This window comes from Thalassophryne amazonica, chromosome 7, assembly GCF_902500255.1.
Source record: "Thalassophryne amazonica chromosome 7, fThaAma1.1, whole genome shotgun sequence".
NCBI lineage: Eukaryota > Metazoa > Chordata > Actinopteri > Batrachoidiformes > Batrachoididae > Thalassophryne > Thalassophryne amazonica.
In genome coordinates, this window is record NC_047109.1 from 115,592,546 (window position 1) to 115,619,760 (window position 27,215).

The 27,215-nt window shown below is 41.4% G+C and overlaps 1 long non-coding RNA gene across 1 annotated transcript; it reads left to right on the forward strand.

The window, feature by feature from the left end:
* The first annotated feature begins 6,238 nt into the window (after positions 1-6,238).
* On the forward strand, positions 6,239-23,131 carry LOC117513386. Its single transcript, XR_004561602.1, has 3 exons — positions 6,239-6,439; positions 10,537-10,539; positions 23,120-23,131. It is a non-coding gene; the product is annotated as an uncharacterized LOC117513386 (long non-coding RNA).
* Positions 23,132-27,215: the final 4,084 nt, after the last annotated feature.

Below are 27,215 nucleotides of genomic sequence, written 5' to 3' on the forward strand. Positions count from 1 at the left end.
CCAAACTGATCCATGATACCTGGTATGTGATATATAGGCCCAACACCATAGTAGGAGAAACATGCCCATATCATGATGCTTGCACCACCATGCTTCACTGTCTTCACTGTGAACTCTGGCTTGAATTCAGAGTTTGGGGGTTGTCTCACAAACTGTCTGCGGCCCTTGGACCCAAAAAGAACAATTTTACTCTCATCAGTCCACAAAATATTCCTCCATTTCTCTTTAGGCCAGTTGATGTGTTCTTTGGCAAATTGTAACCTCTTCTGCACATGTCTTTTATTTAACAGAGGGACTTTGCGGGGGATTCTTGCAAATAAATTAGCTTCACACAGGTGTCTTCTAACTGTCACAGCACTTACAGGTAACTCCAGACTGTCTTTGATCATCCTGGAGCTGATCAATGGGTGAGCCTTTGCCATTCTGGTTATTCTTCTATCCATTTTGATGGTTGTTTTCTGTTTTCTTCCACACATCTACAGGTGCTGGCTTCATCCTTAAATAGGGGACACCTGATTCACACCTGTTTGTTCCACAAAATTGACAAACTCACTGACTGAATGCCACACTACTATTATTGTGAACACCCCCTTTTCTACATTTTTTTTTTTACTAATATGGAAAAGCGCTATATAAATGCAGTCCATTTACCATTTACCTTGTTTCCCATGTAACAATAAGAAATATACTCAAAACCTGGATTCATCTTTTTAGTCACATAGCACTACTATTATTCTGAACACTACTGTACCAATCAGCCACAAATATACTACTGATCAATATGAGTTTTTGATCAAATCTCTAACCACATTGGCAGCAGAGGTATTATAGTAAATGTGTTTTTAAGGCCATGTTCTGCTTGACCTTCATCTTTGTCCCATGTGTTAGAAAATGTAACCATCTGGAGACACTAACCTGAGTAACTGTCCCACCAAGTTTGATGGAAATCTGTCAAGCTTTTTTCAGTTATTTTGTTCACACACAGATACACACATGCACACGCACAGGTACAATTACAATACAATAATCTGCACACACGGCAGTGTACAGGGTAATAATAACTGTAAATCTGGAAAAAACAAAAAGACAGAAATCACAGAAAAACAACGCAGCTCATTAAAACAAAAACATAAACAGTCATAGTAGGAGGACGGTGTTCTGAAGGGGGACGACCCCACCGAAAGCACAGCAGCTTACCACATTCTAGTTCCTGGTTGTTTTTATCCTCATCACAAGTCAGAAAGAGGCTGTTGTCACTGTGATATCTGTCTGTCTCTGTCCAACAGGCAGAAAATCTTCAAAGCGGGCTGTCCACTTTAACAAAGGTCCGGTCAAGGTCTCAGGTCAAAGTCAAATCAGAGGTCACTGTGTAAATGACATTAAAAAAAGTCAACAGACGAGGCGTCACTCAAAGTGGTGTCTAGTGATGATGTCTGAAAGGCAACAAATAAATATTTAAACTATATCACTGACTTCAATCTTACATGTGTTTTATTTATTTTTATCTTTTGCATTATGCATTCTAACAAAAAAAGTATTGCTGCAAGTGATATAAAGTAAAAATGTCAAACCTCCAAAAACGTCATGCCTGATTGTGCATATTCCTGCAAATAACGTATCATCGTAACACATATAAACCATCACTTTTACAGCCAGTATTCTCAGAGCATCTCAGGATGGATACGCAAATGTGAACTTCATTTATGTCAATCATTAGTACAAACAGGATGGTACTGCACAGTGAATGTGTCTGGAAACTTACTGTGCAAGGAGACTGGTGAGGGAAGCCACCAAGACACTTGGAAATGGGAAAACAGTGCAGCTTTTGTCTGCTGTGTTGCCAGTTAGACACCTTGATGATGTGCATGCTGTTTGAGATCCTTAAAAAGGCTCTCCAACATTTTTAAGCCCCTATTATTTGTTGTTTTGGGATTCTTTTTTGTTTGTTTGTTTGTTTTTCAGGACAAAAACAACTCTAACCAGTGTAATAATGATTTACAATGCAAACACCATGACAGGGTGCATGGTGTTGAATGGAGCACGCTACAAATCTGCAGAGTAAACTGCTTATTTCCACCACTGAGCAGATGAAAATGGCGTGAGAAAAGTCATGTCCGTTAACTTGGAGAGGGTCCCTGCCAAGTTCGCCGCGCACGCTCACCACACAAAATGCAAATAAACTGTCATGTTTCAGCCCCGTTATTGTTCCTGTGATCATTTGTCCTCTTTCTTTTCTCCATTGTCTGCCCCGATCTTGGTTTAGCAGTTGTTTTTAGTCACTTGTTAAGTCTCATCTTGGTTTGGTTCTGATTATCCTCTGTCTGTGTGTAATACTGTAGTCACTGGTTTTATTTTCGTTTATCATACTTTAGCCATGTGTCTAGTTCTGTTCTAGTTTCTGTCCAGCCTTTTCCATTGTAGTTGTATCATCTGTAGTTGTATCATCTGTTTGATTCACTTTTGTCATATGTTGAATTATCTGTTTATTTTACTTTTGCCATTTGTGAGTTCCATTCTAGTTTAGTCTTAGTCCTCATTTTGGTTGTTGATCTCTTTTCACTACTTACATTTGTTTTCTGGTCAGTTCTTTGTTCTTTCATGTTGGGTCTTCTTTATTTTATTTCTTACTTATTAGAACTTGAGTTTTGTTCTTCTTTGGTTTTGGTATTTTATTGGGATTGCGGTGGTTTGAGGTTCATCTTTGAGCTGGGTTCTGGTCACTTTGCTTTTGTCTTACTGCACGCTCTTGTCTTGGGTTCAGGGTTTGGTATGGGTGTGTCTTGTCCCTTCTGTTTGCCACGCCCCCTTCCAGATTATTCTCTCACACCTGTGTCTCGTTCTCCTAATCACCACCTGTCCTATTTAAGCCTTTTCAGTTCACCGCCTCCCCGCCAGTTTGTTGTGATCTCTCTGACTCCATGTCCCAGCCTTGTTGTCACAGTCCTGTTTTGAATAGCCGTGTTTCGGCCCTGCCTTGTTTTTTCTGATCTTGCCTTTTGTCTCAGCCCTGGTAACATTGTCTGTAACGTGCAACTGAACCCTGCTTGTTTTTTGACCACGCCTTTGCCTTGCATCTGCCTCATACCTCTGCCTCGCCGACTCCTCACCTGTGTACCGAACCTCAGCTTGTAAAGATTAAATCCTTTTTTACTCCAACGACTCGTCAGAGAGTCTGCATGTTGTGTCCACCCACTTTCTGTGCCACGCATCCACAAAGCCTGATGCAAACTTTATAATGATTATAATTATACAGCTAGCCATATAGCCTCCAATCCTTTTGGTGGCGCTCCTCATCACTGATCCATTACATCAACAGCAGATGAGGGACTTTCCTTGAAAAAAAGAAAAAACACAGTTTTGATATTTTGTGCCAGAAAAATAGACACGCCTGCAGCTTTAGACCAAAACAAATCCCCTGATTGGGCGTTAAAGTGCTCTGAGTAGGTTGGCAGGTTGATTGTTTCTGAGGCCGTCCTCCTCACACATGATCTAAATGACCTCCAGCAGAAAGCAGAAGGGTTCTTGACTCATGGAGACCAGACGGACGCGGCTCAGACGTAAACCACCCTGCAAGCTGTTACCGCTCATATCACACGACGCGTTTGACAGACAGCGCTTTGATGTTGGCAGTGGGGCGGCATGTCCACGTGTGACCGTACGGTTGAAGCCGAGCTGCCGAGCAGCAGCGGCAAGAAACGTCACCCTTCAACGGTGACAGCTCACCTCGGGATTGGCCGCTGCTTTGCCATTCTCTTTCATGTCGGGTGAGCCATCTGTCTGTCTGTGTAAGTGACGGCTGAATGACGGGTTCCCTCTGAGAACATGGCACATAACGCTAATGCCAGGCAGGCCCGCGGGCTGGGAAAAGACTGCAGCTGCCCGTCACTTTTCCCAACCTCATCACTCAGTGGGAAGGCAGACGTGACGGCCCTGAGCTCCTGGAGAAACCTGTTCGCTGACATCTCTTCTTTCTGTCACACAGCAGAGAAAAACTGACTGACTGAGTGAGTGAGTGAGGCAGAAAACACGTCAAACATCAGACTGACTCAGCGCTGATGGATCGGTGCGCTGCACACAGCGGTGGAAGTGCATTTTTCTGCCACATCTCCGGCGTGTGATGTGGAATAAAGCTGTTGTAGCAGAGCTACAACAGGTACAGAATGTATCTACACAGCAGGTGCGCAAAGATCCCGTCACTGTATGAAACACAGCTTTTACTCGTGTTTAAATGCGGTTCGAATTCGGCCTTCAACCAACATGCGAATAAAACCCTGATTTTCTGCTTCTGGTCTTCTGTGCTTGTTTTAAACACTGAGCCATTTATTGATATCGTACTGTTTTGGGCATCAAAATCCAACCCCTTGACCTTGTCCTGACACCTGGGTCACGGTTCAAGTAGGGTATCACCTGTTGGGATGAAACATGGGGACCTTGTGTGTCCTGTGACTGTGACGGTAGCCATGGAGACCCAACAGGAACCCTGAACTTTGCACACATATATAGGTGGGATACATTATTGCCAAGGCAATGTCCAATTTACCAAAGTCATTTAATTGTGTCATTTGAGTTTAGGGGAGGTGATGGTCTAGTGGTTAAGGTGTTGGGCTTGAGGCCACAAGATCCTCAGCCTGACTGGAAAATCACTAAGGGCCCTTGGGCAAGGTCTATTCCTCCCGGTATGTAGTCAGCACCTTGTATGGCAGCACCCTGACATCGGGGTGAATGTGAGGCATTATTGTAAAGTGCTTTGTGCATCTGATGCAGATGGAAAAGCGCTATATAAATGCAGTCCATTTATTTGAGTCAAGGTCATATCTGCCTGTCTGTTGGCCAATAAGTCTCAAGTCTTTTTGTAGATTTCTGCCAAACTTGGCATTGCCTTTAAAAAAGTTAATTTTGGGAAACTATTAGGTAAATATTTGCAATAAACAATCCTAAACTCTAATCAGCACCTCTGCTCTTACAAGGAGTACCTGTGGTATGAATGTGTAGGTATCTATGGTGTAAGTATCAGGCATGTACAATGTATTGTGAATGAATGATGCTCACAAAGAAAACCATTTTATCTTATTATTAGGTAAATATTTCAATTTCAATTTTTTTTCAATTTAATTTATATAGCACCAAATCACAACAGAGTTGCCTCAAGGCACTTCACACAAGTAAGGTCTAAACTTACTAACCCCCAGAGCAACAGTGGTAAGAAAAAACTCCCTCTGAGGAAGAAACCTCAAGCAAACCAGACTCAAAGGGGTGACCCTCTGCTTGGGCCATCATACAGACATAAATTACAGAACAATTCACAAAACAAATATACAGGAAATGCTGTTGATGCACAGGACAGGAGGGTCTCCAGCACAAATACCACACCCATCTCTGGATGGAGCTGCACTTTAGGGCCCTGTCCCACTGGTGTTTAGGAGGATTTGCGCATGAAATCAGGAGACAAAAGCTGAGCGTCCGCAACAAAGGTGGGCGGAAATGACAAATGTCCCGGGGTGGATCAGCGAATACATGAGGAGGAAAAGCGGATATAACAGAGAACAGAAGCAAAGGTGACCGTGGAGGCCCCCCCATGAGGGGCACAGCGGCCGTGATGCACTCGCTCCATCCGTGCCCACTCTGTCTGCATGCGCGACATACCATTTGCGACCATGATGTGGCCGTGCTGGGCACGCGTCATATCTGTTTTGCACGCTGTCCCAATCCGCCGCCAAGCCACGCCAACCCGTCGATTGCAGATATCAGCGGATGACAGGGGATATGCGGCGTGTTGGTTGTGTATGTCTTGCGTATGTCTTCAGTATGTGTTCAGGCAGTGATGCTGATCTCATCCGCAGCAGGATTTTTGAGCCGGTCAAAAATCCTGGCTGCGGACATGCGTGTCTCTGCGGATGATCACGGACGTGTTCGGATGGCGGCCGACTCATACAGGAATGTTACATGGTTATTGCGGTTGTTTGGCGGATGTGGGCCACTTTTGTGCGCATTCCATCCACAAATCCTCCTAAACACCAGTGGGACAGGGCCCTTAAACAGAGAGAAAAAACAGAATCAGGCATCAGAAAGACAAGAAATACAGTATAATTTGTCAACATTATTCAACAAGAAAAACAGAAGAAATACGGTGAAATAAGGTGATCGCCGGCCACTAGCCCTAAGCTTCACTAAAAGACCCAGAATTTAGATAAAGTTGAGGCCGTAGCACGCTCCAATTACTAATAAAATGAATTAAAAGAGTAAAAAGCATAAAACAAAACTGTACCAGTATGCTAGCCATACGAAAGGGAAAATAACTGCGTCTTAAGTCTGTACTTGAAAGTCTCCACAGAATCTGACTGTTTTATTGATACACGGAGATCATTCCGCAGAACAGAGGCACGATAAAAGAAAACTCTATGACCTGCAGACTTCTTATTCACCCTAGGGACACAAAGTAGTCCTGCACCCTGAGAACACAATAATATATTTGCAACTAGAAGCACTCAGAGAGCGCAAACCTCCGCCAAGGCCATAGGGTCACTGACGTCACATGGAATACCCTTTGGCAAAGAGACTTATTCCATGTTGTTTCACGCATCTACCGTCATGTTTCAAATTTAGTGGTTAAGTGGGTCCGAGGGCATTTTTTTGGACAGTTCACTCGCCTGGCATAAATGTTTTATTATTGCTGTTAACAGCTCTCCCTGCATCCCACAGTCAAGTTTTATGTCTCTTTTTCAAGACAACCCGTACTTTCAAAAATATATGGTATAGCTGTGTTTTATAAGTGTAATAAAGGTTTACAATAAGAAATAAGAAAGGAAAAAGTAATGCGGTAAATAATTTTCCACACACATTTATTGAAAACACACAGCAAACTATATATATATAAAAAAAAAAACACTAGTAACACATCACTCCTAAAAACAATATTTGGTGTGTCAGGTGAGGTGAATCTGCCCTCCGACAGGATTTTGGAAAACCATGTGACGGTGAACCAATTCCGATTGGACACTCACATTGCGCACGTCATCACACAGCTTCTATGAGGAGTACAAAGATGGTGGACGGTGGCTCAAAAGTCCGCGGAGTTAACTTTACAGCAAAAAAAAAAAAAAAAAAAATTCCTATCTCATATCATTAAAAAGTTATGTATAATTTAGTAAAGCTTGGTCTCAGCCGTCATATGCAACGGCGTCGGCCCCAGAGGTTTAAACCCTTAGATCTTCAGCAAATGTATTTATAAAGAGAAACTGCATGAACTACATAAGTTTTTTTTATTTTCTAATAACAAGTTTATTCAATGAGGAGAAACAAATGCTAAATTATTGTTGTGTCGTAACTTAATTTTTGTTCAGCCTTTGTGACCGTCTTCATGAAGTTAGATGCAAAAATGTTGAAATTGGCCCTATCCTGCAATGATAACGAATCTATAAAAAAAATTACTGGATCCGGATCGTGTTCCGGATCATTACTAAAATTTAATGACTTCTAAGATAGGCCAAGATACACCCCTGGTAAAAATTTCAATGAAATCCGTTGAGGATTTTTTGAGTAATCCTGCTAACAAACAAACAGACGCGACTGAAAACATAACCTCCTTGGCAGAGGTAATAAATAAAATCTAATCAGCATATCTATTCCTCAGGAAATACCTATGGTATAAGCTTCAAGTGTGTGCCACAGAGTATTTGCTTTTTGTGGTCACAAGAAAAACTAGAGCACCGTGCTTATAGAGTGCAAACCTCCACCAATACAAGTTTCCAATTCCACATATTTTTACCTTGGAAAACATTTTCAAGGTCAAAGTCCTGTTTGAAGTCACTTTTCATAAACTAAAATATAATACAAAATATAGCTCAAAAGTGCTTTTCAATGTTAAAATCAAATATCCACTAAATCCGCAATACGGATCAGATGTAGATCAAACTTAGTCTGTTCACTGAGGGTGCCACTTTGCATGACACAAATAAGAGTGATTGATGCACTTTTGACTGAGATATAATGCAAAATGTAAAACCAAATGGGCTTTTCAATATTAAAATCAAATGTCCACAAAATCCACAATTCAAATCAGATCTGGATCAAACTTGGTCAGGTGATAGTGAGTGTCAGTCTGCACCTCACGTTCACATATGAGAGTGATTGGGACATGCTTGTTTAAGATATAATGTAAAATATTGATTAAATGGGGTTTTCACTGATAAATTTAAATAGTCACAAAGTCTGTAATTTGGATCAGATATGGATCAAACATTGTCAGTTGATAAAGGAGCCCATCCTACATAACACTCTCAAATATGAAAGAAATTTGTTATCAACTTTTGAAAATTCATTCAGTGTTAAAGGACAGGGAATTTTCCAATTTTCCAAAATATTTCCTGACTTTGACCTTTGACCTATCACCTTGAAAATTGAATCAGTTCTTGCCTATCAGGATATGAATCCTTTGTAAGAATTTCATAATGACATATGAAAAATTGTTGTGTTACAGGCTGCTCACAAACAAACGGGTGAAAACACAACCTCCTCCAACTTCATTGGCGAAGGTAATAACTTTAGAGAGCAAGTAACTGAACAAACATATGTGCTAAACAAGCCTAAAAGTAATTACACAAAAAGGACTATTCTGTAAAGGCAGAATTTTGCATGTGGATCAAAAACTCTCGTAAATAGTAAAAAAAAAAGAACCTGCTGTGACTCAAATCACAATACACATATTTGACAACCAAATCTGGATGATAAAATATCTTTACTGATGGCTTACAAAAAGAACGAGCACTTGCACTAGAGATGGAAGAAAAGATACGGAGAAAAAATAATATTTGAAGAAAAAGGAAAGAAAATGAGAGTTTTCAAGTGTGATAAAATGTTTGCCACAATTTCTTTGTCATTATCTTCTGCTGAAAAAATCTGAACATATTTGACTGTGTTCAACAATATGAAATTATTTTTACATTGTATCATCTGTCTGCAGATGCTGGATCATCTGCAGAATAATGTTATAGATTAAAGTTCTGTAGTTATAGATCAAGGTTCTGTGCTAGGACCAATTTTATTCACTTTATACATGCTTCCCTTAGGCAGTATTATTAGACGGTATTGCTTAAATTTTCATTGTTACGCAGATGATACCCAGCTTTATCTATCCATGAAGCCAGAGGACACACACCAATTAGCTAAACTGCAGGATTGTCTTACAGACATAAAGACATGGATGACCTCTAATTTCCTGCTTTTAAACTCAGATAAAACTGAAGTTATTGTACTTGGCCCCACAAATCTTAGAAACATGGTGTCTAACCAGATCCTTACTCTGGATGGCATTACCCTGAGCTCTAGTAATACACTGAAAAAACTGAAACACAGTGCACTTCATTCAAAGTACTTAGTTACATTGGTCTAATGGAAAATTGTGGTTTCCAGTTTAAATCTGCTGGAATCACTTTACAAAATCATTAAATATACATTGTGAGAAACTAAAAAAATTAGCTGTAACAAATTACATCAATTTTTTTTAAGTTGATCCAAAGTAGCACTTTTTTCAGTGTACTGTGAGAAATCTTGGAGTCATTTTTGATCAGAATATCAATCAATCAATCAATTTTTTTATATAGCGCCAAATCACAACAAACAGTTGCCCCAAGGCGCTTTATATTGTAAGGCAAGGCCATACAATAATGATGTAAAACCCCAACGGTCAAAACGACCCCCTGTGAGCAAGCACTTGGCTACAGTGGGAAGGAAAAACTCCCTTTTAACAGGAAGAAACCTCCAGCAGAACCAGGCTCAGAGAGGGGCAGTCTGCTGGGACTGGTTGGGGCTAAGGGAGAGAACCAGGAAAAAGACATGCTGTGGAGGGGAGCAGAGATCAATCACTAATGATTAAATGCAGAGTGGTGCATACAGAGAAAAAAGAGAAAGAAACAGTGCATCATGGGAACCCCCCAGCAGTCTACGTCTATAGCAGCATAACTAAGGGATGGTTCAGGGTCACCTGATCCAGCCCTAACTATAAGCTTTAGCAAAAAGGAAAGTTTTAAGCCTAATCTTAAAAGTAGAGAGGGTGTCTGTCTCCCTGATCTGAATTGGGAGCTGGTTCCACAGGAGAGGAGCCTGAAAGCTGAAGGCTCTGCCTCCCATTCTACTCTTACAAACCCTAGGAACTACAAGTAAGCCTGCAGTCTGAGAGCGAAGCGCTCTATTGGGGTGATATGGTACTATGAGGTCCCTAAGATAAGATGGGACCTGATTATTCAAAACCTTATAAGTAAGAAGAAGAATTTTAAATTCTATTCTAGAATTAACAGGAAGCCAATGAAGAGAGGCCAATATGGGTGAGATATGCTCTCTCCTTCTAGTCCCCGTCAGTACTCTAGCTGCTACTCTAGAATATGTCCTTCAATGCGCATATTAAGCAAATATGTAGGACTGCTTTTTTACATTTGCGCAATATCTCTAAAATTAGAAAGGTCTTGTCTCAGAGTGATGCTGAAAAACTAATTCATGCATTTATTTCCTCTAGGCTGGACTATTGTAATTCATTATTATCAGGTTGTCCTAAAAGTTCCCTGAAAAGCCTTCAGTTAATTCAAAATGCTGCAGCTAGAGTACTAACGGGGACTAGAAGGAGAGAGCATATCTCACCCATATTGGCCTCTCTTCATTGGCTTCCTGTTAATTCTAGAATAGAATTTAAAATTCTTCTTCTTACTTATAAGGTTTTGAATAATCAGGTCCCATCTTATCTTAGGGACCTCATAGTACCATATCACCCCAATAGAGCGCTTCGCTCTCAGACTGCAGGCTTACTTGTAGTTCCTAGGGTTTGTAAGAGTAGAATGGGAGGCAGAGCCTTCAGCTTTCAGGCTCCTCTCCTGTGGAACCAGCTCCCAATTCAGATCAGGGAGACAGACACCCTCTCTACTTTTAAGATTAGGCTTAAAACTTTCCTTTTTGCTAAAGGTTATAGTTAGGGCTGGATCAGGTGACCCTGAACCATCCCTTAGTTATGCTGCTATAGACTTAGACTGCTGGGGGGTTCCCATGATGCACTGAGTGTTTCTTTCTCTTTTTGCTCTGTATGCACCACTCTGCATTTAATCATTAGTGATTGATCTCTGCTCCCCTCCACAGCATGTCTTTTTCCTGGTTCTCTCCCTCAGCCCCAACCAGTCCCAGCAGAAGACTGCCCCTCCCTGAGCCTGGTTCTGCTGGAGGTTTCTTCCTGTTAAAAGGGAGTTTTTCCTTCCCACTGTCGCCAAGTGCTTGCTCACAGGGGGTCGTTTTGACCGTTGGGGTTTTACATAATTATTGTATGGCCTTGCCTTACAATATAAAGCGCCTTGGGGCAACTGTTTGTTGTGATTTGGCGCTATATAAATAAAATTGATTTGTTTTGATTTGAAAGTGTTTTTAGAGATTTCTGACCAATTATGAATGATACATATACTTTACAATAAAAAATGAATATTTTACTTTGCAAATTTGGCTTTTTTTAAATGTTAGAATTCATAGTAATATCAGTGACAATATTACAGTCATTTTATGTGGATCGCCTATTTCATAAAACCTGAACCTATCTGGATTCAAATTTTACTCAAAATCAACTCTCCGACCAAACCATCAGATCTTCCACGTGTCGTCACGTTTGAGGCTCCTCTTCCTCTGTAACCAGACCGCCGGCGGGATGACGTAACCGCCGCCACGCCTCTGATGGCCCTCAGGGGGAGGAGCTTCAGGACTCCTGCTTCCTCTTCTGTCCTTTGCTATTTCAAACTCTTTGCAGAGCTGCATCGCGTCCAAACCAGGCACCGGGGAGCGCCACCCCTCTCTAACGGCGAACACGCTCCACCGCGTGTAGTAGCTTTGACTTCCAGTTACCGCCAGAGCGTCAGACTGCTCAGCGTTTCCCAGACAAAAGGCCAAACGCATTTACAACACTTCAACTGTCGACGACATGAGAACGCCCTCTGCACGGTGAAATATGTAAATACGGCGCTAATCAAAGGGTTGTGGAAACGCAAAATGCCATGGAAAGGTTATGACCCGGAGCCTGTGCTAATAAGGGAGTGAGGGAGGGGAGGAGAAGAGAGGAGGCGTGTGTGGGGGGAGTAACGGAGTGACAGCTACCACAGGTGTTTCGCCTGCCCGAGGATGACCTTCACACGCTGACCTCCGCCTCCCGCGCGCCGCCGCTCTGACAGTAATGAATCGAAAGGGGCTGTTTATGTACATCAAACGTTATTTACTCTCCTGCAGACGAATGAAAGAGCGAGAAGAAGAAGAAAAAAACAGCCAGATATTCTCAACGACAGCGGGCTGCCATGAGAATAACGCGCACACCAACGGCGAGGCCTCGGCGCCGCGCTGAGGTTAATCTATCAGTTACGCTGAGTAACACCACGCCGGCTTGTCGGGCGTTTTCAGGACCTTCGTGCGCCGGATCCAAACGCTTGACATAATACCGACGCCAAAAAACAAGCCCACCGCGGCGTTTAAGCCAACGTAACAATGAACTCTTGACATCTATCCCACGTGATTATTCTCTGCGATGAGCTCCGGTCGCAGCGAGTGAACGTCTGACACGGGAACATACATTCTGGTGGTGTAACATATTTTTAGGCGGGACTAATTCTTCCCCACACTGACATGATTGGTCTTAAACAGCACAAACCTTCCAGCCAGAGGGAAGAGAAGAAAAAAAAAGGGCTGCTGACTCTGAGTGGAATTACTCACGGGTCTGAAGTTTGACGACAAGCTCAAGAAAATAACCTTGAGCCGGAACAATAAGGCGTCAGCCGGCGGAAAACATTTGTGTTTTTTTCTCTCTGAGTGGCGTGTCGACGTCGTCGGCTTCGTTTTCTATCAAACCTTACGAGAATTAAGTTGGATCTTAAGTATGTAAATGAGAATCTATTCTCGCCGCTCTTATGCGACTCCCAGGACAGACCGTGACATTTAACATCGCCGTCGCTAATTTGTGCTTAATAGCCAAAAAAGTGATTAGAATTAACGTTAATGACATTTCATATGTCACCCCCCCTTTTTTACATTCAGCGCCCCTCTGCTGATACTTAACCCGCTAATGCTACTAGCGGCTTCTTACAGCTTAAATTTCACATCTTGAAACGAAACGCCCTTAAAGGTGGGAATCTCTTCTATCGGTCAACTGACACGAGTGTGGCGGCAAATTAAGGAAGGCGCACGTGTGTGTGTGTGTGTGTGGGGGGGGGGTCTTTTTTTCAGCCCCTCTTCTTTCACCCTCAGCCCTTCTTGTTGGCCGACACACTTCATCTCTTCGTCTGCTGCCATTTCCTTCAAGTAAATCTAAAACTCAGAGCGGATCACCGCGGCTGCAGAAACATCAGCGTTCAGTTATCACATTTCTCATTCGAAGATGCTATTTTGTACAGAACGTGAACTTTGTGTTTGGCTCAGAACACAGTGTGCACCCCCTGTCCACATTTCAGGGCTTTTCTTTTTCTACTGGGAGGTCACATGATCCCCCCAAACATTCAGGATAAGAGCTTCAGCAGTTCAGCATTTATCTTCTATGCCAGTCTGAGATCTTCTCTCAGTATTGTTCCTGAATAGGACTTTGTTTGGTGTCGATCTGGAATGCAGGCTCTCCCCACTGCAGAGGTTTCAAACTGAGTCCATCTGCTCAAAGTGATGTTATTCAGTGGAATCACCTGGTGGAGCAGCTGGTTGCAAAGGAAACCTGCACCCTCTCGGCCCTTTCTGGAATCAGTTTGAGACTTCTGTTTTAGCTTACAAAGCTTGCAGGAGGTCATTTTTCAGAAAATTCAAAAAAGCCTTATTTTGAAAAACTGCAATGGAAATGCTTCTTCCAATTACAGGTCACATAAGGTGACATTGTGGGTCATGACATTGGTGTGTGACTGGGTGAATGTGAAGCATAATTGTAAAGCGCTTTGAGCGTCTGATGCAGATGGAAAAGTGCTATATAAATGCAGTCCATTTTATTTACATTTACATTTGTCGAGGTCAGCAAAACCAAAACGACAGAACGGCAGCTGAACATCAAAAAGAAATAAAACTGATTCTCTGAGCAACGATTACACCCACACGCCGTCGCACACACACGCGGGGTATCACTTTTTTGGTCCTTTGCGTCTTGGTGTCATTGCTCATGACCAGAGGATCCTCAGTTCAAATCTGTAACAATCACTAAGGGTCCTTGAGGATGATTGGTCCCAGTGTGTAGTGAACGCCTCGCACAGCAGCACACTGACATCAGTGTGTGTGTGAATGTGAGGCATCACTGTAAAGTATATTGACCATAACAGCTCTGTTTAAATACAGAACATTCAACATTTATTGACCATGGATGGGTTCTGATCTCTGGGTTGATCTGTTTCTGGTATTATTCTCTGTGTATTATTACCATTATTATTCTGAATTTCTCTTCTAACTCAGCCACATGAGGTGTGCAGCCAGTACATTCTGAGTGCCGGTCCCAAGCCCGGATAAATGAGGAGGGTTGCGTCAGGAAGGGCATCCGGCGTAAAACAAGCCAACCCAACTATGCAGACTCAGAATCGAATTCCCATACCGGATCGGTCGCAGCCCGGGTTAACAACGTCCGCCACCGGTGCTATTGCCCAACAGGGTGCCAGTGGAAATTGGGCTACTGCCGGGCGAAGACGACGAAGAAGGGGAGGAAAACGTTGCCACGAACAGCGGGAGAAGAAGAAAACTAGAAGGGTGGAAATGAGAGTGGGGACTTTGAATGTTGGTAGTATGACTGGTAAAGGGAGAGAGCTGGCTGATATGATGGAGAGGAGAAAGGTAGACATATTGTGTGTACAAGAGACCAAGTGGAAGGGAAGTAAGAGCAGGAGCATCGGCGGTGGGTACAAGTTGTACCATGGTGAGGACAGGAAGAGAAATGGTGTTGGGGTCATTTTAAAGGAAGAGTATGTTAAAAGTGTGTTGGAGGTTAAGCGAGTGTCTGACAGGGTGATGAGTGTGAAGTTGGAAATTGAAGGGGTGATGATGAATATCATCAGTGCATATGCCCCACAGGTAGGTTGTGAGATGAAGGAGAAAGAAGATTTCTGGAGTCTGTTAGATGAGGTGGTGGAGAGTGTGCCCAAGCATGAAAGAGTGGTGATAGGAGCAGACTTCAATGGGCATGTTGGTGAAGGGAACAGAGGTGATGAGGAAGTAATGGGTAGATATGGTATCAAGGATAGGAATGGGGAAGGACAGATGGTAGTTGATTTTGCAAAAAGGATGGAAATGGCTGTGGTGAATACCTACTTTATGAAAAGGGAGGAGCACAGGGTAACATATAAGAGTGGAGAAAGGTGCACACAGGTGGACTACATTCTTTATAGGAGATGTAAGATACAAGAAATCACAGACTGTAAGGCAGAGGTGTCAAGTAACGAAGTACAAATACTTCGTTACTGTACTTAAGTACACTTTTTAGGTATCTATACTTTACTCCATTACTTATTTTTCTGCCTACTTCTGACTTCTACTCATTACATTTTCACACAAGTATCTGTACTTTCTATTCCTTACATTTTTAAAACAAACAGCCTTGTTACTCTTGGCTTCAGTTTAATGTTTATATATATATATATTTCACGTCATGTGCGCCTGTAATCAACTTTTCTGCAGCGCGGCTTTGCTTTGAACCATGAACCAATCGAAGCAGTGGTTCGCAGATTGAAGCAATGCTTCGACCATTGCTTCGTTTATTCTTTCTTTCTTTCGCTTAATTTCCCCCCGCTAAAACCCTAAAGAGCATACTTCTGTGAGTATTATTTACCTTTTCTATGTTAAACCGACCTGTTATGGTCTTCTGAAACAGTTGATGTATTTTATAACTTAAAAACGGGAGCGACGCTAACGCGTTAGCATGTCTATGGCATTTTCAATGTTAAAACTTAGCATTAAGCAGCTCTCATCACGTTCGGGTGCATTTGTTTTCAAATTGTAATATTTTTTTAATTTATTTTTGTTTATATATTAATAATCTGATTATTATATACAGTTCTAGAGAAAGAGGCAAAAAGAACCTGAATAGAAACAAAACAGAAAATATAAAAGCAACTAACAATGAACATACATAAATAAATACATACATACAGAAATAAATGTTTCCTGTGAACACCTAGTGACTCTTACACCTCCATTTCATCCCTGTCTTATTTAATGACAGTTTGTTTTGGTCAAACCATATTTTTAGTTTGTTAATTTCTTCAGTGATTTCCTCCAGAACTATCTGCCAAACTAGAAAACTGCTACAAGTAAGAGCAGAATACTACTGGAATGAATTTGAATAAGGAAAGTTGTATTTTTTTTTCTCTCCTAAATGGATTCAGCACTCACTCCAGTTTATTGTCTGGAATAGTCCCAGATTGCATTTCAGAGCTTCTAGAATTGAAACATTTTTGTGCAGGTGGTGTTGGGGGGTAATTTGGGGTTTTGGGTCTTGGACCACATGTAGAACGAATCAGTTTTTAAATTAAGCTTTCAATTCATATAGTGGCATCTACCTTTTTTTTAAAAAAAAGGTTACTTTTATACTTTAAGTAGGTTTTGGAGCACATACTTTTTCACTTTTACTTGAGTAAAGAGGTCAAGTTGATACTTCAACTTTTACCAGAGTGTTTTTAAACTGCAGTATCTATACTTCTACTTAAGTAACAAATGTGTGTACTTTTGACACCACTGCTGTAAGGTGGTAGCAGGAGAGAGTGTCACTAGACAGCATAGGATGGTTGTTTGTAGGATGACTTTAGAGGTAAAGAAGAAGAAGAAGAGTCATCAATTCATCATCAATTTTATTTATATAGCGCCAAATCACAACAAACAGTTGCCCCAAGGCGCTTTATATTGTAAGGCAAGGCCATACAATAATTACGTAAAAACCCCAACGGTCAAAACGACCCCCTGTGAGCAAGCACTTGGCGACAGTGGGAAGGAAAAACTCTCTTTTAACAGGAAGAAACCTCCAGCAGAACCAGGCTCAGGGAGGGGCAGTCTTCTGCTGGGACTGGTTGGGGCTGAGGGAGAGAACCAGGAAAAAGACATGCTGTGGAGGGGAGCAGAGATCAATCACTAATGATTAAATGCAGAGTGGTGCATACAGAGAAAAAAGAGAAAGAAACACTCAGTGCATCATGGGAACCCCCCAGCAGTCTAAGTCTATAGCAGCATAACTAAGGGATGGTTCAGGGTCACCTGATCCAGCCCTAACTATAAGCTTTAGCAAAAAGGAAAGTTTTAAGCCTAATCTTAAAAGTAGAGAGGGTGTCTGTCTCCCTGATCTGAATTGGGAGCTGGTTCCACAGGAGAGGAGCCTGAAAGCTGAAGGCTCTGCCTCCCATTCTACTCTTACAAACCCTAGGAACTACAAGTAAGCCTGCAGTCTGAGAGCGAAGCGCTCTATTGGGGTGATATGGTACTATGAGGTCCCTAAGATAAGATGGGACCTGATTATTCAAAACCTTATAAGTAAGAAGAAGAATTTTAAATTCTATTCTAGAATTAACAGGAAGCCAATGGAGAGAGGCCAATATGGGTGAGATATGCTCTCTCCTTCTAGTCCCCGTTAGTACTCTAGCTGCAGCATTTTGAATTAATTGAAGGCTTTTCAGGGAACTTTTAGGACAACCTGATAATAATGAATTACAATAGTCCAGCCTAGAGGAAATAAATGCATGAATTAGTTTTTCAGCATCACTCTAAGACAAGACCTTTCTAATTTTAGAGATATTGCGTCCTACATATTTGTTTAATATGCGCGTTGAATGACATATCCTGATCAAAAATGACTCCAAGATATCTCACAGTATTACTAGAGGTCAGGGTAATGCCATCCAGAGTAAGGATCTGGTTAGACACCATGTTTCTAAGATTTGTGGGGCCAAGTACAATAACTTCAGTTTTATCTGAGTTTAAAAGCAGGAACTTAGAGGTCATCCATGTCTTTATGTCTGTAAGACAATCCTGCAGTTTAGCTAATTGGTGTGTGTCCTCTGGCTTCATGGATAGATAAAGCTGGGTATCATCTGCGTAACAATGAAAATTTAAGCAATGCCGTCTAATAATACTGCCTAAGGGAAGCATGTATAAAGTGAATAAAATTGGTCCTAGCACAGAACCTTGTGGAACTCCATAATTAACCTTAGTCTGTGAAGAAGATTCCCCATTTACATGAACAAATTGTAATCTATTAGATAAATATGATTCAAACCACCGCAGCGCAGTGCCTTTAATACCTATGGCATGCTCTAATCTCTGTAATAAAATTTTATGGTCAACAGTATCAAAAGCAGCACTGAGGTCTAACAGAACAAGCACAGAGATGAGTCCACTGTCTGAGGCCATAAGAAGATCATTTGTAACCTTCACTAATGCTGTTTCTGTACTATGATGAATTCTAAAACCTGACTGAAACTCTTCAAATAGACCATTCCTCTGCAGATGATCAGTTAGCTGTTTTACAACTACCCTTTCAAGAATTTTTTAGAGAAAAGGAAGGTTGGAGATTGGCCTATAATTAGCTAAGATAGCTGGGTCAAGTGATGGCTTTTTAAATAATGGTTTAATTACTGCCACCTTAAAAGCCTGTGGTACATAGCCAACTAATAAAGATAGATTGATCATATTTAAGATCGAAGCATTAAATAATGGTAGGGCGTCCTTGAGCAGCCTGGTAGGAATGGGGTCTAATAGACATGTTGATGGTTTGGATGAAGTAACTAATGAAAATAACTCAGACAGAACAATCTGAGAGAAAGAGTCTAACCAAATACCGGCATCACTGAAAGCAGCCAAAGATAACGATACGTCTTTGGGATGGTTATGAGTAATTTTTCTCTAATAGTTAAAATTTTATTAGCAAAGAAAGTCATGAAGTCATTACTAGTTAAAGTTAAAGGAATACTCGGCTCAATAGAGCTCTGACTCTTTGTCAGCCTGGCTACAGTGCTGAAAAGAAACCTGGGGTTGTTCTTATTTTCTTCAATTAGTGATGAGTAGTAAGATGTCCTAGCTTTACGGAGGGCTTTTTTTATAGAGCAACAGACTCTTTTTCCAGGCTAAGTGAAGATCTTCTAAATTAGTGAGACGCCATTTCCTCTCCAGCTTACGGGTTATCTGCTTTAAGCTGTGAGTTTGTGAGTTATACCACGGAGTCAGGCACTTCTGATTTAAAGCTCTCTTTTTCAGAGGAGCTACAGCATCCAAAGTTGTCTTCAGTGAGGATGTAAAACTATTGACGAGATACTCTATCTCACTTACAGAGTTTAGGTAGCTACTCTGCACTGTGTTGGTATATGGCATTAGAGAACATAAAGAAGGAATCATATCCTTAAACCTAGTTACAGCGCTTTCTGAAAGACTTCTAGTGTAATGAAACTTATTCCCCACTGCTGGGTAGTCCATCAGAGTAAATGTAAATGTTATTAAGAAATGATCAGACAGAAGGGAGTTTTCAGGGAATACTGTTAAGTCTTCAATTTCCATACCATAAGTCAGAACAAGATCTAAGATATGATTAAAGTGGTGGGTGGACTCATTTACATTTTGAGCAAAGCCAATTGAGTCTAATAATAGATTAAATGCAGTGTTGAGGCTGTCATTCTCAGCATCTGTGTGGATGTTAAAATCGCCCACTATAATTATCTTATCTGAGCTAAGCACTAAGTCAGACAAAAGGTCTGAAAATTCACAGAGAAACTCACAGTAACGACCAGGTGGACGATAGATAATAACAAATAAAACTGTTTTTTGGGACTTCCAATTTGGATGGACAAGACTAAGAGTCAAGCTTTGAAATGAATTAAAGCTCTGTCTGGGTTTTTGATTAATTAATAAGCTGGAATGGAAGATTGCTGCTAATCCTCCGCCTCGGCCCGTGCTACGAGCATTCTGGCAGTTAGTGTGATTCGGGGGTGTTGACTCATTTAAACTAACATATTCATCCTGCTGTAACCAGGTTTCTGTAAGGCAGAATAAATCAATAGGTTGATCAATTATTATATCATTTATTAACAGGGACTTAGAAGAGAGAGACCTAATGTTTAATAGACCACATTTAACTGTTTGTCTGTGGTGCAGTTGAAGGTGCTATATTATTTTTTCTTTTTGAATTTTTATGCTTAAATAGATTTTTGCTGGTTATTGGTGGTCTGGGAGCAGACACCGTCTCTACGGGGATGGGGTAATGAGGGGATGGCAGGGGGAGAGAAGCTGCAGAAAGGTGTGTAAGACTACAACTCTGCTTCCTGGTCCCAACCCTGGATAGTCACAGTTTGGAGGATTTAAGAAAATTGGCCAGATTTCTAGAAATGAGAGCTGCTCCATCCAAAGTGGGATGGATGCCGTCTCTCCTAACAAGACCAGGTTTTCCCCAGAAGCTTTGCCAATTATCTATGAAGCCCACCTCATTTTTTGGACACCACTCAGACAGCCAGCAATTCAAGGAGAACATGCGGCTAAACATGTCACTCCCGGTCCGATTGGGGAGGGGCCCAGAGAAAACTACAGTGAGAGCTCAAAGAGAGTGAGAGCTCAACAAAGGATCAGATGGTGGAAGCTGAAGGAGGAAGACTGTTGTGTGAAATTTAGCGAGCAGGTGAGAGAAGCACTAGTTGGAGGGGAAGCAATTTTGGACAACTGGAAGAGTACTGCAGATGTGGTGAGGGAGACAGCTAGGGCAGTACTGGGTATGACATCTGGACAGTGGAAGGAAGACAAGGAGACTTGGTGGTGGAATGAAGAGGTCCAGGAAAGCATAAGGAGAAAGAGGTTGGCGAAAAAGTTTTGGGATAGTCGGAGAGATGAAGAAAGTAGACAGGAGTACAAGGAGATGCGGCGTAAGGCGAGAAGAGAAGTGGCAAAAGCAAAGGAAAAGGCATATTGCGAGCTGTACAAGAAGTTGAATAGTAAGGAAGGAGAAAAGGACTTGTACAGATTGGCCAGACAAAGGGACAGAGCTGGAAAGGATGTGCAGCAGGTTAGGGTGGTAAAAGATGCACATGGTAATGTGCTGACAAGTGAGGAGTGTGTGCTGAGAAGGTGGAGGGAATATTTTGAAGAGTTGATGAATAAAGAAAATGAGCGAGAGAAAAGGCTGGATGATGTGGTGAGAGTAAATCAGGAAGTAAAAGAGATTAGCAAGGAAGAAGTGAGGGCTGCTATGAAGAGGACGAAGAGTGGAAAGGCAGTTGGTCCAGATGACATTCCAATGGAGGCATGGAAATGTCTAGGAGAGATGGCAGTAGAGTTTCTAACCAGATTGTTTAATAAAATCTTGGAAAGTGAGAGGATGCCTGAGGAGTGGAGACGAAGTGTGCTGGTTCCTATCTTCAAGAACAAGGGTGATGTGCAGAGCTGCAGTAACTACAGAGGCATAAAGCTGATCAGCCACAGCATGAAGTTATGGGAAAGAGTAGTAGAAGCCAGGCTTAGAAAACAGGTGAAGATCTGTGAGCAGCAATATGGTTTCATGCCGAGAAAGAGCACTACAGATGCAATGTTTGCTCTGAGAATACTGTTGGAAAAGTACAGAGAAGGACAGAAAGAGTTACATTGTGTGTTTGTGGACTTAGAAAAAGCTTATGATAGGGTGCCAAGAGAAGAGTTGTGGCATTGTATGAGGAAGTCTGGAGTGGCAGAGAAGTATGTTAGGGTAGTGCAGGACATGTACAAGAATAGTGTGACAGCGGTGAGATGCGCAGTCGGAATGACAGACTCATTCAAGGTGGAGGTGGGATTAACACCAAGGATCAGCTCTGAGTCCTTTCTTGTTTGCAGTGGTGATGGACAGTTTGACAGATGAGATCAGACAGGAGTCCCCATGGACTATAATGTTTGCAGATGACATTGTGATCTGTAGTGAGAGTAGAGAGCAAGTTGAGTCTAGTCTGGAGAAGTGGAGATATGCTTTGGAGAGAAGGGGAATGAAAGTAAGTAGAAGCAAGACTGAGTACATGTGTGTGAATGAGAGGGAGCCCAGTGGAATAGTGCAGTTACAAAGAGTAGAAGTGGTGAAAGTAGATGAGTTTAAATATTTGGGGTCAACTGTTCAAAGTAATGGAGAGTGTGGTAGTGAGGTGAAGAAGAGAGTGCAGGCAGGGTGGAGTGGGTGGATAAAGGTGGCAGGAGTGATTTGTGACAGAAGAATATCAGCAAGAGTGAAGGGGAAAGTTTACAAAACAGTAGTGAGACCAGCTATGTTGTATGGTTTAGAGACAGTGGCACTAACAAAAAGACAGGAGGCAGAGCTGGAGGTGGCAGAGCTGAAGATGTTGAGATTCTCTTTGGGAGTGACAAGAATGGACAAGATTAGGAATGAATATATCAGAGGGACAGCTCAGGTGGGATGGTTTGGAGACAAAGTCAGAGAGGTGAGATTGAGATGGTTTGGACATGTACAGAGGAGGGACCCAAGGTATATAGGGAGAAGGATGCTGAGGATGGAGCCACCAGGCAGGAGGAGAAGAGGGAGACCAAAGAGGAGGTTCATGGATGTGCTGAGAGAGGACATGCAGGTGGTTGGTGTGACAGAGGAAGACACAGAGGACAGGGTGAGATGGAAACGATTGATCTGCTGTGGCGCCCCCTAACGGGAACAGCCGAAAGACAAAGAAGAAGAAGAAGATTGTGAATTTCTCTTCTGTGAGATGAATAAAATTGATCTTTATCTTTATCTTTACCATATTTTTCAGGAAAAAAAAAGGTTGCACTTTTTTCCATATTATCAGCCCTGTAGGTTTATAATTTTTGGTACATTTTTGTAGAGTCCTTTTATTACTGGCATTTATTCTTTTATTATTAAAGTTTATTTTGTTTTGTGCTTTAATTCCCTTGAAAGCTGACCTAAATATAATTACTACCAGTTCTCCATCAGGTCAGGGATACAACTATAACTTGATTTTCAGTCTTAACTTCTGAAACGAATAAACAATCGGGACTTCGCCACACATTTGAGCAGGTTTTACCGCCATCTAGTCTGTTGGTGTATTTGGGCAGCGCGGTGGCTTATAACACTGTTTCCTTTTAGTCTTTGGCAGAAGCCTTAAGAGTACTACTACTGACACAACTGTACCTTATTACAAGAACTGTAATAAGGTCATGGAACTTGTAGCACATACCACAGAACCAGGCCAGAGCCTCACAGCAAGAACCCAGGCTGGAAACTGGTCCATCCACACCTCTTCAAAGCAACCATCTATCTGCTGCAGCCAGGGGGTGTGGGGGTCCCCTTGGCCTTTCTCCAGCTGCTGGGGTCCTCAACACTGAGGATGCATGTGATCGATCGTACTCAGAAAACGCACCACATGGCCAAAACATCTTTGCTGACATTCCCACACAATGCAAGTGAGTGTTTGAGTTTTGTTAAATCTATCAGATAGACGATCCATTTGACACAAAGACCAGACACAATAAGACAAAATGCACCAGGACCAGAAAGACTTGAATCTTCATTCTACTGGCGTCACCAAACACCTCTGTCCAGGTGACTGCAAGGGACTCAAGAGATGGGGTTTTTACAGTTTAAGAACCATAATTAATCATTCATAAAGGGTTAATGCACTTGTTGATTGAAAAAAAAATAAATAAATAAATTCATGAATTTAAAAAATATATAATTTAGCCTCCAACAATCTGTTCATGTTTAAGCATTTCACAAAAAAATAAGTTTGGAAAAACAGATAAAAACAGAGTTTTAATAGAAGATGTAGAGAAATATAAAACAAAATCCTGAAGACACACAACATACATTCAAAACTATTGTTTTCTGAAGTATAAAACACATTTTTTTTTTTACTACTTTTGGAGGCCTTGAGACTTATAACCTGGTGCAACTTGTTATTAGTGATAAGTGATCAGACTTTCCCAGGAATTAAAGCACAAAACAAAATAAGCTACAATAATAAAATAATAAATGCTAATTAATAAAAAGTACATAACAATAATGCACAAAAAACCCAAACGAAAAAGCTCAAAATAGTGTGAGGTATGTGTGTGACAGTTTTTAACTCTTCAAGAGGTGTTTGTTTTTTGTTTTTTTTTAACAGGTGCGACTTATAAAATACAGTACAGTCATCAGCTCCACTACAGCCAAAAATACATATCAATAATATGTATTATAAATAATATCAAAGTTCTGGTGTACAAAGGTCCAGGTCAATCACTGATTGAAGTTTGTCAAAATTCTGCAGATCTTGTATTTTTCATGCTGTCATAACTGAATCTCATCAGTTTTAGCGTTTTATTGTTTTTTTGTCCTCTATTATAAAATCCTCATTCCTGAAGCCAAGGACATTTTTTAAAATTAGCTAAATATAAAAATTTTGCTGGTACATGTGTGTCTCAGTATTATCGATTCAGTATTCAATGTAGTGACCACTTGTGGCCAGCAGGGGCTTGAAAATAAAATAGAAAATAGAAAGTGAGTGTAATTTATGTTCTGTTTAAAGTTTCAGGTGCTTTTAGATCACAGTGAAACACACTTTGACTGTAGGATGATTGAAGTATAATTACGGGGGGGGGGGGGGGGGGGGCTTGGTGTATGTTGTGGACCAGGAGACGAGAGTGCGTCTCAGTGCTGGGACCAGACTGAGCACTTAGAGGCGAGCGTGAAGGGGTGAAAAGGCTAGGAAAAAGCCTGGGGTGATCACAGGTAATGACAGGCGCCTGGCCCTTGACAGACGGGCCAATCTAACGCCTGGACACACTCAAGAGAGATGTGTCAGTCCGCGGCAGCACCCCGAGCCAGCCGTGCTACCACCTCACTAAATGCGTATTGGCAAAGTGTCGGTACCAATGCCATTAACCAGCAGACTTAAATTCCCCTGTAATTTTTGACAGCGCTCCTCGTTATTGGCATCTCTGATGGGACAAGTACTTGAATCCCGGTTGGGTTTTAATGGATGGCTGCTGGTGGGGAGCAGGACGGTGATTTGTTTTTACTCTCAAACATGCCCACGTGCACGGACGTCATTAGCATTACTGTCCTCACAAATGAGCTCCACTGATGACTTTTACCCTCCAGCACTTGCTCCGGCCCACCCCACCTGACCGAATGTACACTGGCCACTTTATTAGGTACGCGTGTATCAGCCATAAAATATGTAGACATGTTGAAGAGGATCTTCTGAAGTTCAAACCAAACATGGCAGTGGTCTGAGGAGTCTGTATCACTGTAGGATTGTAAGATTGTCAGGTGAGACTTTTTGTGCAAACAACATGAAAAACTAATCTTCTGGAGGAGTTACGTGTGCCGACATGCCAATATGGACCAAAATATCAGAGGAAATGTTTCCAGCACCTTCTTGAATCTGTGCCATGATGAATTAAGGTGGTTCTAAAGGCAAAAGGGGGGTCCAACCCAATAATAAAGCTGAGATTCTCTGACATGAAATAAGAACGTTTGTCTGAATGTGGACCACACTCCAGGAGCACACAGTCCTTCCTTTGAACTAACTCTGGTGATGCACCTGTTTGGTGACATGTTGGTTTTCCAAAGTCATCAACTCAAAACTACAACCCCTGGCAAAAATTATGGAATGGATGTTCATTCAGTTGTTTAATTTTGTAGAAAAAAAGCAGATCACAGACATGACACAAAACTAAAGTCATTTCAAATGGCAACTTTCTGGCTTTAAGAAACACTATAAGAAATCAAGAAAAAAAGATTGTGGCAGTCAGTAACGGTTACTTTTTTAGACCAAGCAGAGGAAAAAAATATGGAATCACTCAATTCTGAGGAAAAAATTATGGAATCACCCTGTAAATTTTCATCCCCAAAACTAACACCTGCATCATATCAGATCTGCTCGTTAGTCTGCATCTAAAAAGGAGTGATCACACCTTGGAGAGCTGTTGCACCAAGTGGACTGACATGAATCATGGCTCCCACACGAGAGATGTCAATTGAAACAAAGGAGAGGATTATCAAACTCTTAAAAGAGAGTAAATCATCACGCAATGTTGCAAAAGATGTTGGTTGTTCACAGTCAGCTGTGTCTAAACTCTGGACCAAATACAAACAACATGGGAAGGTTGTTAAAGGCAAACATACTGGTAGACCAAGGAAGACATCAAAGCATCAAGACACAAAACTTAAAGCAATATGTCTCAAAAATCGAAAAATGTACAACAAAACAAATGAGGAACGAATGGGAGGAAACTGGAGTCAACGTCTGTGACTGAACTGTAAGAAACCGCCTAAAGGAAATGGGATTTACATACAGAAAAGCTAAACAAAAGCCATCATTAACACCTAAACAGAAAAAAACAAGGTTACAGTGGGCTAAGGAAAAGCAATCGTGGACTGTGGATGACTGGATGAAAGTCATATTCAGTGATGAATCTCGAATCTGCATTGGGCAAGGTGATGATGCTGGAACTTTTGTTTGGTGCCTTTCCAATGAGATTTATAAAGATGACTGCGTGAAGAGAACATGTAAATTTCCACAGTCATTGATGATATGGGGCTGCATGTCAGGTAAAGGCACTGGGGAGATGGCTGTCATTACATCATCAATAAATGCACAAGTTTATGTTGATATTTTTTACAATTGAAAGGATGTTTGGGGATGATGAAATCATTTTTCAAGATGATAATGCATCTTGCCATAGAGCAAAAACTGCAAAAACATTCCTTGCAAAAAGACACATAGGGTCAATGTCATGGCATAGGGTCAATGTCAACGAGCAGATCTGATTTGATGCAGGTGTTAATTTGGGGGATGAAAATTTACAGGGTGATTCCATAATTTATTCCTCAGAATTGAGTGATTCCATATTTTTTTCCTCTGCTTGGTCTAAAAAAGTAACCGTTACTGACTGCCACAATCTTTTTTTCTTGATTTCTTATAGTGTTTCTTAAAGCCAGAAAGTTGCCATTTGAAATGACTTTAGTTTTGTGTCATGTCTGTGATCTGCTTTTTTTCTACAAAATTAAACAACTGAATGAACATCCTCTGAGGCCGGTGATTCCATAATTTTTGCCAGGGGTTGTACATTGAAAGTGTACAATCTGGTATCTTTGGTTGGGGGGGCACTTACCACACACACACTTAGATTAGATTAGGTAGAACTTTATTGATCCCTTGACTCCCTCAGGGAAATTGAGGTTCCAGCAGCACACAGGGTAAGAAGCACAAAGAGTATCAAAAGTGAAAGCAAAAAAGAAAAACAGTTTGTAAATATAAATATTAATACACAATATAAAT